Source organism: Cherax quadricarinatus, chromosome 48 (genome assembly GCF_038502225.1).
Source record: "Cherax quadricarinatus isolate ZL_2023a chromosome 48, ASM3850222v1, whole genome shotgun sequence".
Classification (NCBI taxonomy): domain Eukaryota; kingdom Metazoa; phylum Arthropoda; class Malacostraca; order Decapoda; family Parastacidae; genus Cherax; species Cherax quadricarinatus.
In genome coordinates, this window is record NC_091339.1 from 10,206,102 (window position 1) to 10,221,352 (window position 15,251).

The following is a 15,251-nucleotide window of genomic DNA, read 5'->3' on the forward strand; positions in this document are numbered from 1 at the left end:
TATTATAATGCTTACATGCATAAATGAGGCAGGTTTAAAAAAGACAAACAAAGAACATGGCAACTAGCTGTTTGACTGAATTTTGCCCAGAATCTCCTAGCTAATATATTTAAATACGTAATGCCTATTTATTTTATAACAATTAAGCCAATACTTTACATACTAGATAACCTTATAGTGCGCGCTATCTTCACAATAACACTCACAACACTTGCTGTGTACTGTCCTCACATCACCGCAACACTTGCTGTGTACTGTCCTCACATCACCGCAACACTTGCTGTGTACTGTCCTCACATCACCGCAACACTTGCTGTGTACTGTCCTCACATCACCGCAACACTTGTTGTGTACTGTCCTCACATCACCGCAACACTTGCTGTGTACTGTCCTCACATCACCCGCAACACTTGCTGTGTACTGTCCTCACATCACCCGCAACACTTGCTGTGTACTGTCCTCACATCACCCGCAACACTTGCTGTGTACTGTCCTCACATCACCCGCAACACTTGCTGTGTACTGTCCTCACATCACCCGCAACACTTGCTGTGTACTGTCCTCACATCACCCGCAACACTTGCTGTGTACTGTCCTCACATCACCCGCAACACTTGCAGTGTACTGTCCTCACATCACCGCAACACTTGCTGTGTACTGTCCTCACATCACCGCAACACTTGCTGTGTACTGTCCTCACATCACCGCAACACTTGCTGTGTACTGTCCTCACATCACCGCAACACTTGTTGTGTACTGTCCTCACATCACCGCAACACTTGCTGTGTACTGTCCTCACATCACCCGCAACACTTGCTGTGTACTGTCCTCACATCACCCGCAACACTTGCTGTGTACTGTCCTCACATCACCCGCAACACTTGCTGTGTACTGTCCTCACATCACCGCAACTCTTGCTGTGTACTGTCCTCACATCACCCGCAACACTTGCTGTGTACTGTCCTCACATCACCCGCAACACTTGCTGTGTACTGTCCTCACATCACCGCAACTCTTGCTGTGTACTGTCCTCACATCACCCGCAACACTTGCTGTGTACTGTCCTCACATCACCCGCAACACTTGCTGTGTACTGTCCTCACATCACCGCAACACTTGCTGTGTACTGTCATAACATCACCCGCAACACTTTTTGTGTACTGTCCTCACATCACCCGCAACACTTGCTGTGTACTGTCCTCACATCACCCGCAACACTTGCTGTGTACTGTCATAACATCACCCGCAACACTTTTTGTGTACTGTCCTCACATCACCGCAACACTTGCTGTGTACTGTCCTCACATCACCGCAACTCTTGCTGTGTACTGTCCTCACATCACCGCAACACTTGCTGTGTACTGTCCTCACATCACCGAAACACTTTGTGTACCTTACTATCATCACCAGCAACACTTGCTGTGTACTGTCCTCACATCACCGCAACACTTGCTGTGTACTGTCCTCACATCACCGCAACACTTGCTGTGTACTGTCCTCACATCACCGCAACACTTGCTGTGTACTGTCCTCACATCACCGCAACTCTTGCTGTGTACTGTCCTCACATCACCGCAACTCTTGCTGTGTACTGTCCTCACATCACCGCAACACTTTGTGTACCGTCCTCGCATCACCCGCAACACTTGCTGTGTACTGTCCTCACATCACCGCAACACTTGCTGTGTACTGTCATAACATCACCCGCAACACTTGTTGTGTACTGTCCTCACATCACCCGCAACACTTGCTGTGTACTGTCCTCACATCACCGCAACACTTGCTGTGTACTGTCCTCACATCACCCGCAACACTTGCTGTGTACTGTCCTCACATCACCCGCAACACTTGCTGTGTACTGTCCTCACATCACCGCAACACTTGCTGTGTACTGTCATAACAAAGATCCAGTTTATTGACATAGTAAACGAGAAAAACTTAAACCTGTCTTCCGCTGCACCAGTAAACCTATAATGTTTTCACTGCTACTGCGATGCTTTTAGAAGCTCAATTACTGAGGTCGCATGTTAACTAACTTTCCTCTCCGGCCACTAACTTTTATTTTCAAGTCATTAAGCAGCGTTCACACATTTTCCCCTTAATGCCAATGTAACCCTAGTACAGAGAGAGAAAAAAAAGGAGTTACCAGCCACCAGTGCGGAGAATCATTAGTGTTAAGTGATGTGTTGGAATGGTGCCCTTAGGACTCAGTGGCTGTTATCGTGACCTTTTCTACAGTAAACACAGGTGAGTAACGCAAAGACGAGACTGGTAGTGGGGCGGTTAAATCGTGCACATTGGGTTGAAAGCGTGAAACTTGGCACACAGATGAAATAGACCCTATTAATTAGTTTATAATGTGGAGCGACGTCAGCATCGCCCCCTGGCGACTACCTATATCTTTAGAATCATTCTGTGCATAATAGCCATCAGGGTACCTAAATATGTAATTTTGAGGTGCACAAAGACTTAGAATGCTACAATAATTGTATAATATATATATATATATATATATATATATATATATATATATATATATATATATATATATATATATATATATATATATATATATATATATATATGTCGTGCCGAATATGTAAAACTTGCGATCTTGGCTTAAATAGCAACCCTCATCTTGCCATATAAGACACGCGAAAATTTGTGTATGCAATAATTTCGCAAAAATCATCCTGAACCTAACGAAAAAAAATATATTTCACTGTTTGTTTAGTAATAAATTATTGTAAACGTATCTTAAAATATATTTAGTTGGATAAGGCTAAAATAAACTGCGCTTGTTATAATAAAGTTAGGTAAGTTTTCTAATATTCTTTTGGTACAAAATTATAATTTTTTACATTAACAATAATGACAAAAATATATCTTTAAACGTATAAAAGAAAATTTTAGAAAGGACTTAATTTTAAATGAGTTCTTGCTAACTGACCAGTTTTACCTATATTTATAATTTTTTGAGATATATAGTTATTTATGTGAAATATTTTTATATTGCCAGTCTAGATTTATCAGTTTAATAACCGTAGGTCGGTGGTTTTCTTCGGTTTCCTCCACTATTCTTACCTGACCTCAGTTTAAATACTGAGCTCTTGCGCTTGAACTTCAGTTTTGCGTTTTTCGGATAACTGAACTCTGATATGATCTTTCTATGGGTATTCAGCCTTGACTATGACAACTATTTCAGGTAGCTCTCCGTATTCATCTGAGATATATACTCTGTCAGAAATTCATACTCCCCCTCTGCCTAATGTTCATTTCAGGAGGGTTTGTCGCACATAACAAGCAGTCATTCTCCGCCATGGCGCTAGATCAGACCCTGACCCTTGGTAAAATGTGATGATTGGGCTCTGTCTTCCAGAACCCAAATGCCCTACAATGGGGCTGGTAGCAGGGTCTGATATACGAAGGATGATCGGAGAGCTTGAAGATGCTACCATAAGTGATTCAACAAAACACAATGAACAAATCATATCAGTTTAAATATCTTTTGTCAAGGATGTGAGAGCTCTTGTTGATGTCTTTGAAGAAATAGGAAACCCTTTCACTGAAGACTGTGTTGATTTGTCCACAGTGGACACGAAGTTTATTATGGACTTTGATATACAGAAGACAAGGAAAAACGTACCAAGTGAGCCAGGAGCAATATGATCTTTTCGCCAAGAAACGTTTTTGGATAGAACATTGCCGATCAAAGAGCCAATAAAAAAAATAACCTCTAGTTTTTCTCCAGAAAGCAATGTCCCCAGGAACATACGTCCCAACAATGAAGGACGGCTATACCCTGTTTAATAAGTTAGACATAGCTTTCCAGGGATAGTAATCTCGAGCACCTTTTTTAGCACGAGAACCAGTCATGACCATCGTCACTTTCCAGAGCTGGTGACATGAGACATGGAACCAAGACAGACTTGCAGAACTTGAGCCACCGGCACAACCAAGACCATAAGTGACTGCACTGATACTGAATGGTGCAGTGATAGGTCAAATACTCTCACTAGGAAACTGTCAGACTTTTGATGATTACACGAAGATAGTGTTCATGTCATATATCGAACATCAGCTAGAACATGTGAATATAGTTTACATAGTGTAGGATGTTTCTAGCTAAAACAATCTTAAGGCAACAACCAGAGAGAAAACGGGAAAGGGAGTTTGGAGAAGGGTTGTACTTGCATAAGACGTGGCAAGTAACAGTCAAAGCTTCCTTCGTGTCAATACGAATAAAACTAAACTCTTTCATTTGTTGGCAGAAGAGGTTACAAACACCGACTTTCACGCAAGATTATTATTATAATCACATGATAGTAATATAGGTAGTAGGTTGGTAGACAGCAACCACCCAGGGAGGTACTACCGTCCTGCCAAGTGAGTGTAAAACGTAAGCCTGTAATTGTTTTACATGATGGTAGGATTGCTGGTGTCTTTTGTCTGTCTCATAAATATGCAAGATTACAGGTACGTCTTGCTACTTCTACTTACACTTAGGTCACACTACACATACATGTGCACGTTTATTTATACACACTCATCTGAGTTTTCTTTGATTTTATCTTAATAGTTCTTGGTCTTATTACTTTTCCTTTTATATCCATGGGGAAGTGGAATAAGAATCTTTCCTCCGTAAGCCATGCGTGTTGTAAAAGTCAACTAAAATGCCGGGAACAATGGGCTAGTAACCCCTTTTCCTGTAAAGATTACTAAAAAGAATAAGAAGAAAATTGTCAAGGTGGGAAGTCTGAATGTGCTTGGATGTTGTGCAAATGATAAGAAAGAGATGATTGTGGATGTTATGAATGAGAAGAAACTGGATGTCCTGGCTTTAAGTGAAACAAAGCTGAAGGGGGTGGGAGAGTTTCAATGGAGAGGAATAAATGGGATTAGGTCAGGGGTTTCAAATAGAGTTAGAGCTAAAGAAGGAGTAGCAATAATGTTGAAGGATAAGCTATGGCAGGAAAAGAGGGACTACAAATGTATAAATTCAAGGATTATGTGGAGTAAAATAAAGATTGGATGTGAAAAGTGGGTTATAGTAAGCGTGTATGCACCTGGAGAAGAGAGAAGTGTAGAGGAGAGAGAGAGATTCTGGGAAATGTTGAGTGAATGCGTGGGGAGTTTTGAATCAAGTGTGAGAGTAATGGTGGTTGGGGATTTCAATGCTAAAGTGGGTAAAAATGTTATGGAGGGAGTAGTAGGTAATTTTGGGGTGCCAGGGGTAAATGTAAATGGGGAGCCTTTAATTGAGCTATGTGTAGAAAGAAATTTGGTAATAAGTAATACATATTTTATGAAAAAGAGGATAAATAAATATACAAGGTATGATGTAGCACGTAATGAAAGTAGTTTGTTAGATTATGTATTGGTGGATAAAAGGTTGATGGGTAGGCTCCAGGATGTACATGTTTATAGAGGGGCAACTGATATATCGGATCATTATTTAGTTGTAGCTACAGTTAGAGTAAGAGGTAGATGGGAAAAGAGGAAGGTGGCAACAACAAGTAAGAGGGAGGTGAAAGTGTATAAACTAAGGGAGGAGGAAGTTAGGGCGAGATATAAGCGACTATTGGCAGAAAGGTGGGCTAGTGCAAAGATGAGTAGTGGGGGGGTTGAAGAGGGTTGGAATAGTTTTAAAAATGCAGTATTAGAATGTGGGGCAGAAGTTTGTGGTTATAGGAGGGTGGGGGCAGGAGGAAAGAGGAGTGATTGGTGGATTGATGAAGTAAAGGGTGTGATAAAAGAGAAAAAGGTAGCTTACGAGAGGTTTTTACAAAGCAGAAGTGTTATAAGAAGAGCAGAGTATATGGAGAGTAAAAGAAAGGTGAAGAGAGTGGTGAGAGAGTGCAAAAGGAGAGCAGATGAAAGAGTGGGAGAGGCACTGTCAAGAAATTTTAATGAAAATAAGAAAAAATTTTGGAGTGAGTTAAACAAGTTAAGAAAGCCTAGGGAAAGTATGGATTTGTCAGTTAAAAACAGAGTAGGGGAGTTAGTAGATGGGGAGAGGGAGGTATTAGGTAGATGGCGAGAATATTTTGAGGAACTTTTAAATGTTAAGGAAGAAAGGGAGGCGGTAATTTCATGCACTGGCCAGGGAGGTATACCATCTTTTAGGAGTGAAGAAGAGCAGACTGTAAGTGTGGTGGAGGTACGTGAGGCATTACGTAGAATGAAAGGGGGTAAAGCAGCTGAAACTGATGGGATCATGACAGAAATGTTAAAAGCAGGGGGGGATATAGTGTTGGAGTGGTTGGTACTTTTGTTTAATAAATGTATGAAAGAGGGGAAGGTACCTAGGGATTGGCGGAGAGCATGTATAGTCCCTTTATATAAAAAGTGTACGGTAGGGTTATTATTGAAAGAATTAGAGGTAAGACAGAATGTAGGATTGCGGATGAGCAAGGAGGCTTTAGAGTGGGTAGGGGATGTGTAGATCAAGTGTTTACATTGAAGCATATATGTGAACAGTATTTAGATAAAGGTAGGGAAGTTTTTATTGCATTTATGGATTTAGAAAAGGCATATGATAGAGTGGATAGAGGAGTAATGTGGCAGATGTTGCAAGTATATGGAATAGGTGGTAAGTTACTAAATGCTGTAAAGAGCTTTTATGAGGATAGTGAGGCTCAGGTTAGGGTGTGTAGAAAAGAGGGAGAATACTTCCCGGTAAAAGTAGGTCTTAGACAGGGATGTGTAATGTCACCATGGTTGTTTAATATATTTATAGATGGGGTTGTAAAAGAAGTAAATGCTAGGGTGTTCGGGAGAGGGGTGGGATTAAATTATGGGGAATCAAATTCAAAATGGGAATTGACACAGTTACTTTTTGCTGATGATACTGTGCTTATGGGAGATTCTAAAGAAAAATTGCAAAGGTTAGTGGATGAGTTTGAGAATGTGTGTAAAGGTAGAAAGTTGAAAGTGAACATAGAAAAGAGTAAGGTGATGAGGGTATCAAATGATTTAGATAAAGAAAAATTGGATATCAAATTGGGGAGGAGGAGTATGGAAGAAGTGAATGTTTTCAGATACTTGGGAGTTGACGTGTCGGCGGATGGATTTATGAAGGATGAGGTTAATCATAGAATTGATGAGGGAAAAAAGGTGAGTGGTGCGTTGAGGTATATGTGGAGTCAAAAAACGTTATCTATGGAGGCAAAGAAGGGAATGTATGAAAGTATAGTAGTACCAACACTCTTATATGGATGTGAAGCTTGGGTGGTAAATGCAGCAGCGAGGAGACGGTTGGAGGCAGTGGAGATGTCCTGTCTAAGGGCAATGTGTGGTGTAAATATTATGCAGAAAATTCGGAGTGTGGAAATTAGGAGAAGGTGTGGAGTTAATAAAAGCATTAGTCAGAGGGCAGAAGAGGGGTTGTTGAGGTGGTTTGGTCATTTAGAGAGAATGGATCAAAGTAGAATGACATGGAAAGCATATAAATCTATAGGGGAAGGAAAGAGGGGTAGGGGTCGTCCTCGAAAGGGTTGGAAAGAGGGGGTAAAGGAGGTTTTGTGGGTGAGGGGCTTGGACTTCCAGCAAGCGTGCATGAGCGTGTTAGATAGGAGTGAATGGAGACGAATGATACTTGGGACCTGACGATCTGTTGGAGTGTGAGCAGGGTAATATTTAGTGAAGGGATTCAGGGAAACCGGTTATTTTCATATAGTCGGACTTGAGTCCTGGAAATGGGAAGTACAATGCCTGCACTTTAAAGGAGGGGTTTGGGATATTGGCAGTTTGGAGGGATATGTTGTGTATCTCTATACGTATATGCTTCTAAACTGTTATATTCTGAGCACCTCTGCAAAAGCAGTGATAATGTGTGAGTGTGGTGAAAGTGTTGAATGATGATGAAAGTATTTTCTTTTTGGGGATTTTCTTTCTTTTTTTGGGTCACCCTGCCTCGGTGGGAGACGACCGACTTGTTGACAAAAAAAAAAAAAAAAAAAAAAAAAAAAATGATAGTAATGTGGCCGGCGAGTTCCACAGCACAGAAGTGTGGTCAGGTCACAGCATCGTGGTATAGCCAAGCCAATGTAACAGAATAGTGAAGCACAACACTGATTTAGCCAAGTCACAAAATGATATTTTGCCTGGACAACATCACAGTCTAGCCAGATCACAGCATAACAATATAGCATGGTCATATCATGATAGTGTAGCTAGATCACAGCATGGTAGTTTAGCTAGATCACAGCATGGTAGTTTAGCTAGATCACAGTGCGGTAGTGCACAGCATGGTAGTGTAGCTAGATCACAGCATGCTAGTGGAATCAGATCACATTGTTTGGCCAAGTCAACGCATAATAGAATCAAGTAACTGCATGGAACTGTGACCTGGCAACAACGCGTTATCGTAATCTGGTCAAAGCTTAGTGGTGTGGCTAGATCAGTTTCACTGCATGGTGGTGTGGTCTGATTACTGCATAGTTATATAGCTAGGTAATAGTATGGTAGTGTGGTACTGGACAGCCTTGTAATTCTAGATAGTGGCGAGAGCAGGTAACATCATGGTAGTGTTGCCTGCTCAGAGAATGGCAGTGTGACCAGAGAGTAACATGAGGTGTAAAGAGGTCACACTATGGTGGTGTGACCAGGTAATAAAATAGGGTGAAACCCAGGCACAACTCGGCGCTGTGACCAGGTCACGACTCAGCAGTCTGGACACTGCTAATATTCCTGTGATTTATCTGTGACTAGTTCTGAGAGCACTTCTACTCACGCAGCCCGGTCTGTGGCCAGGCATTTCTGTTGTCTGCTTGTTCCTATGACCCACATATCCATTGCAACATAGTTTATCTGCCAGCTGGTAAAATATATCTGATATCTACTTACCATATTTTGAGTAGTCGTGATACAATTTCCTCCTAAGATATTTATGGTGCCCCTGCTTTTGATTGAAATTATTTTGACCTTCCTCATTTATCTCATCCCAGAGAGTACATTGCCATTACTCTGATGTGAACTCAAGTTTTTCAGATGGTTTACCGAGTGCAGTAAACGATCTTCATTTTTACAGCTTTGACAGTTCTATTTCTTGTACGAAGTCAGCAATACCAAAATGTACTCTGAATGAGAGCACAAGTGACCTGAATACTGTCTACATTATTATTGCTCTTACTTTGAAAATTCCTTTTATTCGCAGTCATGTTTTCTGGCTTTTGTAGCATTTACCTTACCGTGGTCACTTAATGTTATATTATTCGTACTGTGAGGTGGTTCTCCTCAGTTCTGTATACAGTGTAGCTTTTAGGTTCTTCGTTCTTTAGATAAATAACAGATGGAATTTTTCATTAACGGACATCATGTTAATTTCTTTTCCTCACTTGAAGACTATGTTTACATCCACTTGCTGTTTTGCTGTGTCTTCTACCGAGGTGATTTCCAAGTTCTATTTGTTTCGTTCGAATATAATACAAATCAAATCTGTATATAATGAGTTTTAATATTTGTTTGCACTGAAGATTCTAATGCTAGATCTTTCCTTGTTTACTGCTTCTCTTTGTATATTCCCAATATACCTCTTTATTTATAAACAATTATTCCATAATTGCACTTATCAAATATCTTCGCGACGTTCGTGTAGTAATCTATATTATTATAATCAAAAAGAAGCGCTAAACCACAAGGGTTTATGTAATAGTAATCTATAGTTTGTTTCTATAACCTCTGTAATGTTTCGTCTCAATGGTTTAGTAACTGACAAACATGATCTTCCCGCTAAGTTGACTTGAGTTTTATTAATCATTTTATAAAAAGCTTTTAAGTTGGAGTCCCATCATCCTTTCAAATACCTTAATGTGTGATGTTAGTGCTGCCGGGCCGTCAAGTTTTGCATGAGCGCCACTGCTTTGTTTGTGAAAAGGAATACTTTGTCCAGAGTGCTTGTTGTCGTGGTAGCGGCATTTTGCGCTTCTTGAAGTTCCATGAACCAGTTCTGGTGATCTGTATGACGGGAAAGAGTAATGAAACTATCTGGATCTTCCTGTTCATTTTCATTTAGTGGAATACTGAATAGTAATTTGTGAATAATGCGCCAATTCTAGATTTGAATTTTGACTTGGATTTCGTGTATTTGTAGAAGTATTACGTAATTTTTGCAAGTTCATTGACGCCTTTGTGTTCCTTTGCGTTTCTTCCGTCTAATATGATTTTTTTCAGTAATCTCTCGATATATTATACTCTGCTTTGTGAGAAATGTAATCCATTTTTCCTTCTGCACATCCGTTGTTTACATTCATTAAATATTTGATCTTGTAGAGTCATTTGTGAGACTTATTTAAAACAGACTTTGTGTGCTTCTAAATTTAGCTTTCCCGTGCCAAAGTCTTGCTTAAGTTTGCCTAGGACAGCTTCTCAAGCAATTTATGATACTACATTTGTATTTTTACCCTGTCATTACTCTTTGGAATTTACATTTACTGATAAACCTTTCACGCTGACTATTTTTTGAGATCTCTACGCCTGAGACTATTAATTTTTTGTACAACGACAAAGTTGTGATCTGAGTATAATGTATTTGAAATTATAGTTTCTCGAATTTAAAGATAGTGAGGATTACCTGCTGGTTCAAAGAAAACGTCTTAAAGTGCCCCACCTGAGTCTTTTTTGCTAATAAGCATCCACGTATTATTTTAATTAAACGCTGTTGTTTATCTTATTCCATTTTAAGTCTGAACAATGGAAATCTCCAGGAAGGATAATATTTGTTTAAGGTTTTTCAAGATTTTCAACCAAGCTATCTATTTTCCTTATCTGTTTCCTAAATTCCTAAGTCGATGCCGATAGTGATTTATATACAAGGACGATTCTCCGTCTTCAGTTTAATTTTTATTTCTGCTACTGTATTATTCAATGAATTCAACAGCTCTGTATAACAATGAATTATTTACATAGAATCCCTCTCGTACAGGAATGTTTAGAACACACACAAATGACCCGCACATAAAAGAGAGAAACTTACAACGACGTTTCGGTCCGACTTGGACCATTTACAAAGTCACACTAACCAGAAGTGGATCAGGACGGCTATATATAGGCAGGAAGAGGTGGTGGTGGTGGTAGTAGTAGTAGAAGAGGTAGTGTCCTGCTCCACTGCTGGTTAGTGTGACTTGTAAATGGTCCAAGTCGGACCGAAACGTCGTCGTAAGCTTCTCTCTTTTATGTGCGGGTTATTTGTATGTCGTTCCAGTCACGGTATTGTGCCTTTTTTTTGTTATTAATGTTTAGAAGATAGAGATGAATAAGAGAATTAGTCACAAATATATATAACCCACAAGCAAGAGGTTAGCGATATAGAGCAGAAACTGAAAAGTTCGTACCAGACGGAGGACGGCAATAAGAAACACAAAGCCGGTCAAGAAATTGAAAAGCCTAATATTTATACACATTACAAAATTCACTCCTATCAGTAGGTTCATTTATCTATGAAGAAAAAGAAATGAAACAAATCTTGAAAGATAGGAATGAATCAGTCAGTGTTCAGCAGCCCACTGAACAACAGAAGAGTAGAGGTTCCCAAGAGATTTGGAAGAACCTCCGCCCGATCTACAAGTCATGAAGATGACGTAAACACAAATTCCTTAGAAATCAAGCAAGATACAGAAAATATTCCTACACATGCAGCACCTGGGCCAGACTCATCAAATTCTCTGTTTTAAAGAAATACTATCACGAGCACTTGGCAAACTTTAGAGTAAAATATTAGCTTAGGGTGAAATCACAGAGGTTTTAATATGTGCAGACAATGCTCCTCTGTACAATGTAGACGGCAGAGCCTGGAATAAAACAACTACCATTTGTTAGGTAAGACACACATGCAACAGTTAGGTATCTTTATTATGAAACGTTTCGCCTACACAGTAGGCTTCTTCAGTCAAGTACAGAAAAGTTGATAGAAGCAGAAGATACTTGAAGACGATGTAATCAGTCCATCACCCTTAAAGTTTTGAGGTGGTCAGTCCCTCAGTCTGGAGAAGAGCATTGTTCCATAGTATGAAACAATATGGAGATGAAGTGACAGGATGGAGCTTTTTATAGCGCCAAGAGGTGAGACGTATAAAAAGCTATAAAAAGCTCCATCCTGTCACTTCATCTCCATATTGTTTCATACTATGGAACAATGCTCTTCTCCAGACTGAGGGACTGACCACCTCAAAACTTTAAGGGTGATGGACTGATTACATCGTCTTCAAGTATCTTCTGCTTCTATCAACTTTTCTGTACTTGACTGAAGAAGCCTACTGTGTAGGCGAAACGTTTCATAATAAAGATACCTAACTGTTGCATATGTGTCTTACCTAACAACCTGTCGGTATTTTATACCATTTTAATGTTCAACTACCATTTGGTGGAATAAGCATTAACCATCATTAAAATATTTGGTGGTGAGACGCAAAAAATAATTTTTATTGCGAATTATGACCTGTACAATAGGAAGATCAGGCTGGTCACTCTTACTGGAATATTATAACAAAAGTAAGGAATCTTATGAAGAATTCCAAAATGCAGTAGTAGTCTACACGCACATCACTAAATCGATAAATGAAGTCATGAGGAGATAGTTTATAATATACCTGGAGGTTATTCCGGGGATCAACGCCCCCGCGGCCCGGTCCACGACCAGGCCTCCCGGTGGATCAGGGCCTGATCAACCAGGCTGTTACAGCTGGCAGCACGTAGTCCAACGTACGAACCACAGCCTGGCTGATCCGGCACTGACTTTAGGTATCTATCCAGCTCCCTCTTGAAGGCAGCCAGGGGTTTATTGGTAATTTCCCTTATGCTTAGTGGGAGGCTGTTAAACAGTCTTGGGCCCCGGACACTTATGGTGTTTTCTCTAAGTGTACCAAATGGCGCCCCTACTTTTAATTGGGGGTATTTTGCATCGCCTGCCCAGTCTTTTACTTTCGTAGGGAGTGATTTCTGTGTGCAGATTCGGGACCATTCCTTCTAGGATAGTTTCAAGTGCTTCCAAGCGTTCCCAGTAGTTAAGATGCTTGACAGAACTTATACGTGCAGTAAAGGTTCTCTGTACACTCTCTAGATCTGCAATTTTACCTGCTTTGAACGGAGATGTTAATGTACAGCAGTATTCCTGCCTAGAGAGAACAAGTGATTTGAAAAGGATCATCATTGGCTTGGCATCTCTCGTTTTGAACTTTCTCATTATCCATCCTATCATTTAGGTAAGACACATATGCAACAGTTAGACAACTTTATTCCGAAACGTTTCGCCTACACAGTAGGCTTCTTCAGTCGAATACAGAAAGTAGGCAGGAACAGAAGAGATGTGAAGACGATGTAATCAGTCCATCACCCTTAAAGTCGTAGAATTTGAGGTTGTCAGTCCCTCGGCCTGGAGAAGTTCAGTTCCATAGTCAGGAACTATCTGAAGATCAAGCGACAGTGCGGAGACTTAAATACTGTCGGAAGGAGAGGTGCAGGGTAGTAGTAGTAGTAGTAGTAGTAATAGTAGTAGTGAGAGGCAACTGAGAGGTCATGTCCCTCTCAGATCCAACCCTTCTCACTTGAAAAGCTTGTTCAAGGTGTTTTCTGTACCAAGATGCCACGTGTTGCAGTGTCTGACAAGATGAACATCAAAATGGTATATAATACCGACAGGTTGTTAGGTAAGACACATATGCAACAGTTAGACAACTTTATTCCGAAACGTTTCGCCTACACAGTAGGCTTCTTCAGTCGAATACAGAAAGTAGGCAGGAACAGAAGAGATGTGAAGACGATGTAATCAGTCCATCACCCTTAAAGTCGTAGAATTTGAGGTTGTCAGTCCCTCGGCCTGGAGAAGTTCAGTTCCATAGTCAGGAACTATCTGAAGATCAAGCGACAGTGCGGAGACTTAAATACTGTCGGAAGGAGAGGTGCAGGGTAGTAGTAGTAGTAGTAGTAGTAATAGTAGTAGTGAGAGGCAACTGAGAGGTCATGTCCCTCTCAGATCCAACCCTTCTCACTTGAAAAGCTTGTTCAAGGTGTTTTCTGTACCAAGATGCCACGTGTTGCAGTGTCTGACAAGATGAACATCAAAATGGTATATAATACCGACAGGTTGTTAGGTAAGACACATATGCAACAGTTAGACAACTTTATTCCGAAACGTTTCGCCTACACAGTAGGCTTCTTCAGTCGAATACAGAAAGTAGGCAGGAACAGAAGAGATGTGAAGACGATGTAATCAGTCCATCACCCTTAAAGTCGTAGAATTTGAGGTTGTCAGTCCCTCGGCCTGGAGAAGTTCAGTTCCATAGTCAGGAACTATCTGAAGATCAAGCGACAGTGCGGAGACTTAAATACTGTCGGAAGGAGAGGTGCAGGGTAGTAGTAGTAGTAGTAGTAGTAATAGTAGTAGTGAGAGGCAACTGAGAGGTCATGTCCCTCTCAGATCCAACCCTTCTCACTTGAAAAGCTTGTTCAAGGTGTTTTCTGTACCAAGATGCCACGTGTTGCAGTGTCTGACAAGATGAACATCAAAATGGTATATAATACCGACAGGTTGTTAGGTAAGACACATATGCAACAGTTAGACAACTTTATTCCGAAACGTTTCGCCTACACAGTAGGCTTCTTCAGTCGAATACAGAAAGTAGGCAGGAACAGAAGAGATGTGAAGACGATGTAATCAGTCCATCACCCTTAAAGTCGTAGAATTTGAGGTTGTCAGTCCCTCGGCCTGGAGAAGTTCAGTTCCATAGTCAGGAACTATCTGAAGATCAAGCGACAGTGCGGAGACTTAAATACTGTCGGAAGGAGAGGTGCAGGGTAGTAGTAGTAGTAGTAGTAGTAATAGTAGTAGTGAGAGGCAACTGAGAGGTCATGTCCCTCTCAGATCCAACCCTTCTCACTTGAAAAGCTTGTTCAAGGTGTTTTCTGTACCAAGATGCCACGTGTTGCAGTGTCTGACAAGATGAACATCAAAATGGTATATAATACCGACAGGTTGTTAGGTAAGACACATATGCAACAGTTAGACAACTTTATTCCGAAACGTTTCGCCTACACAGTAGGCTTCTTCAGTCGAATACAGAAAGTAGGCAGGAACAGAAGAGATGTGAAGACGATGTAATCAGTCCATCACCCTTAAAGTCGTAGAATTTGAGGTTGTCAGTCCCTCGGCCTGGAGAAGTTCAGTTCCATAGTCAGGAACTATCTGAAGATCAAGCGACAGTGCGGAGACTTAAATACTGTCGGAAGGAGAGGTGCAGGGTAGTAGTAGTAGTAGT

The 15,251-nt window shown here is 40.7% G+C and overlaps 1 long non-coding RNA gene across 3 annotated transcripts in view; it reads right to left on the minus strand.

Annotated features, from left to right (window-relative positions):
• Positions 1-15,251, minus strand: part of LOC138854068 (uncharacterized) — a 71,299-nt gene that overhangs the window by 7,185 nt on the left and 48,863 nt on the right. The window contains exon 5 of one of the 3 annotated variants that reach the window (XR_011393268.1): positions 9,807-9,957. The exons of the other annotated variants lie outside the window; for them this stretch is intronic. This is a non-coding gene — a long non-coding RNA (uncharacterized lncRNA). The remainder of the gene's footprint in view (positions 1-9,806; positions 9,958-15,251) is intronic. 3 annotated transcript variants of the gene reach the window in all.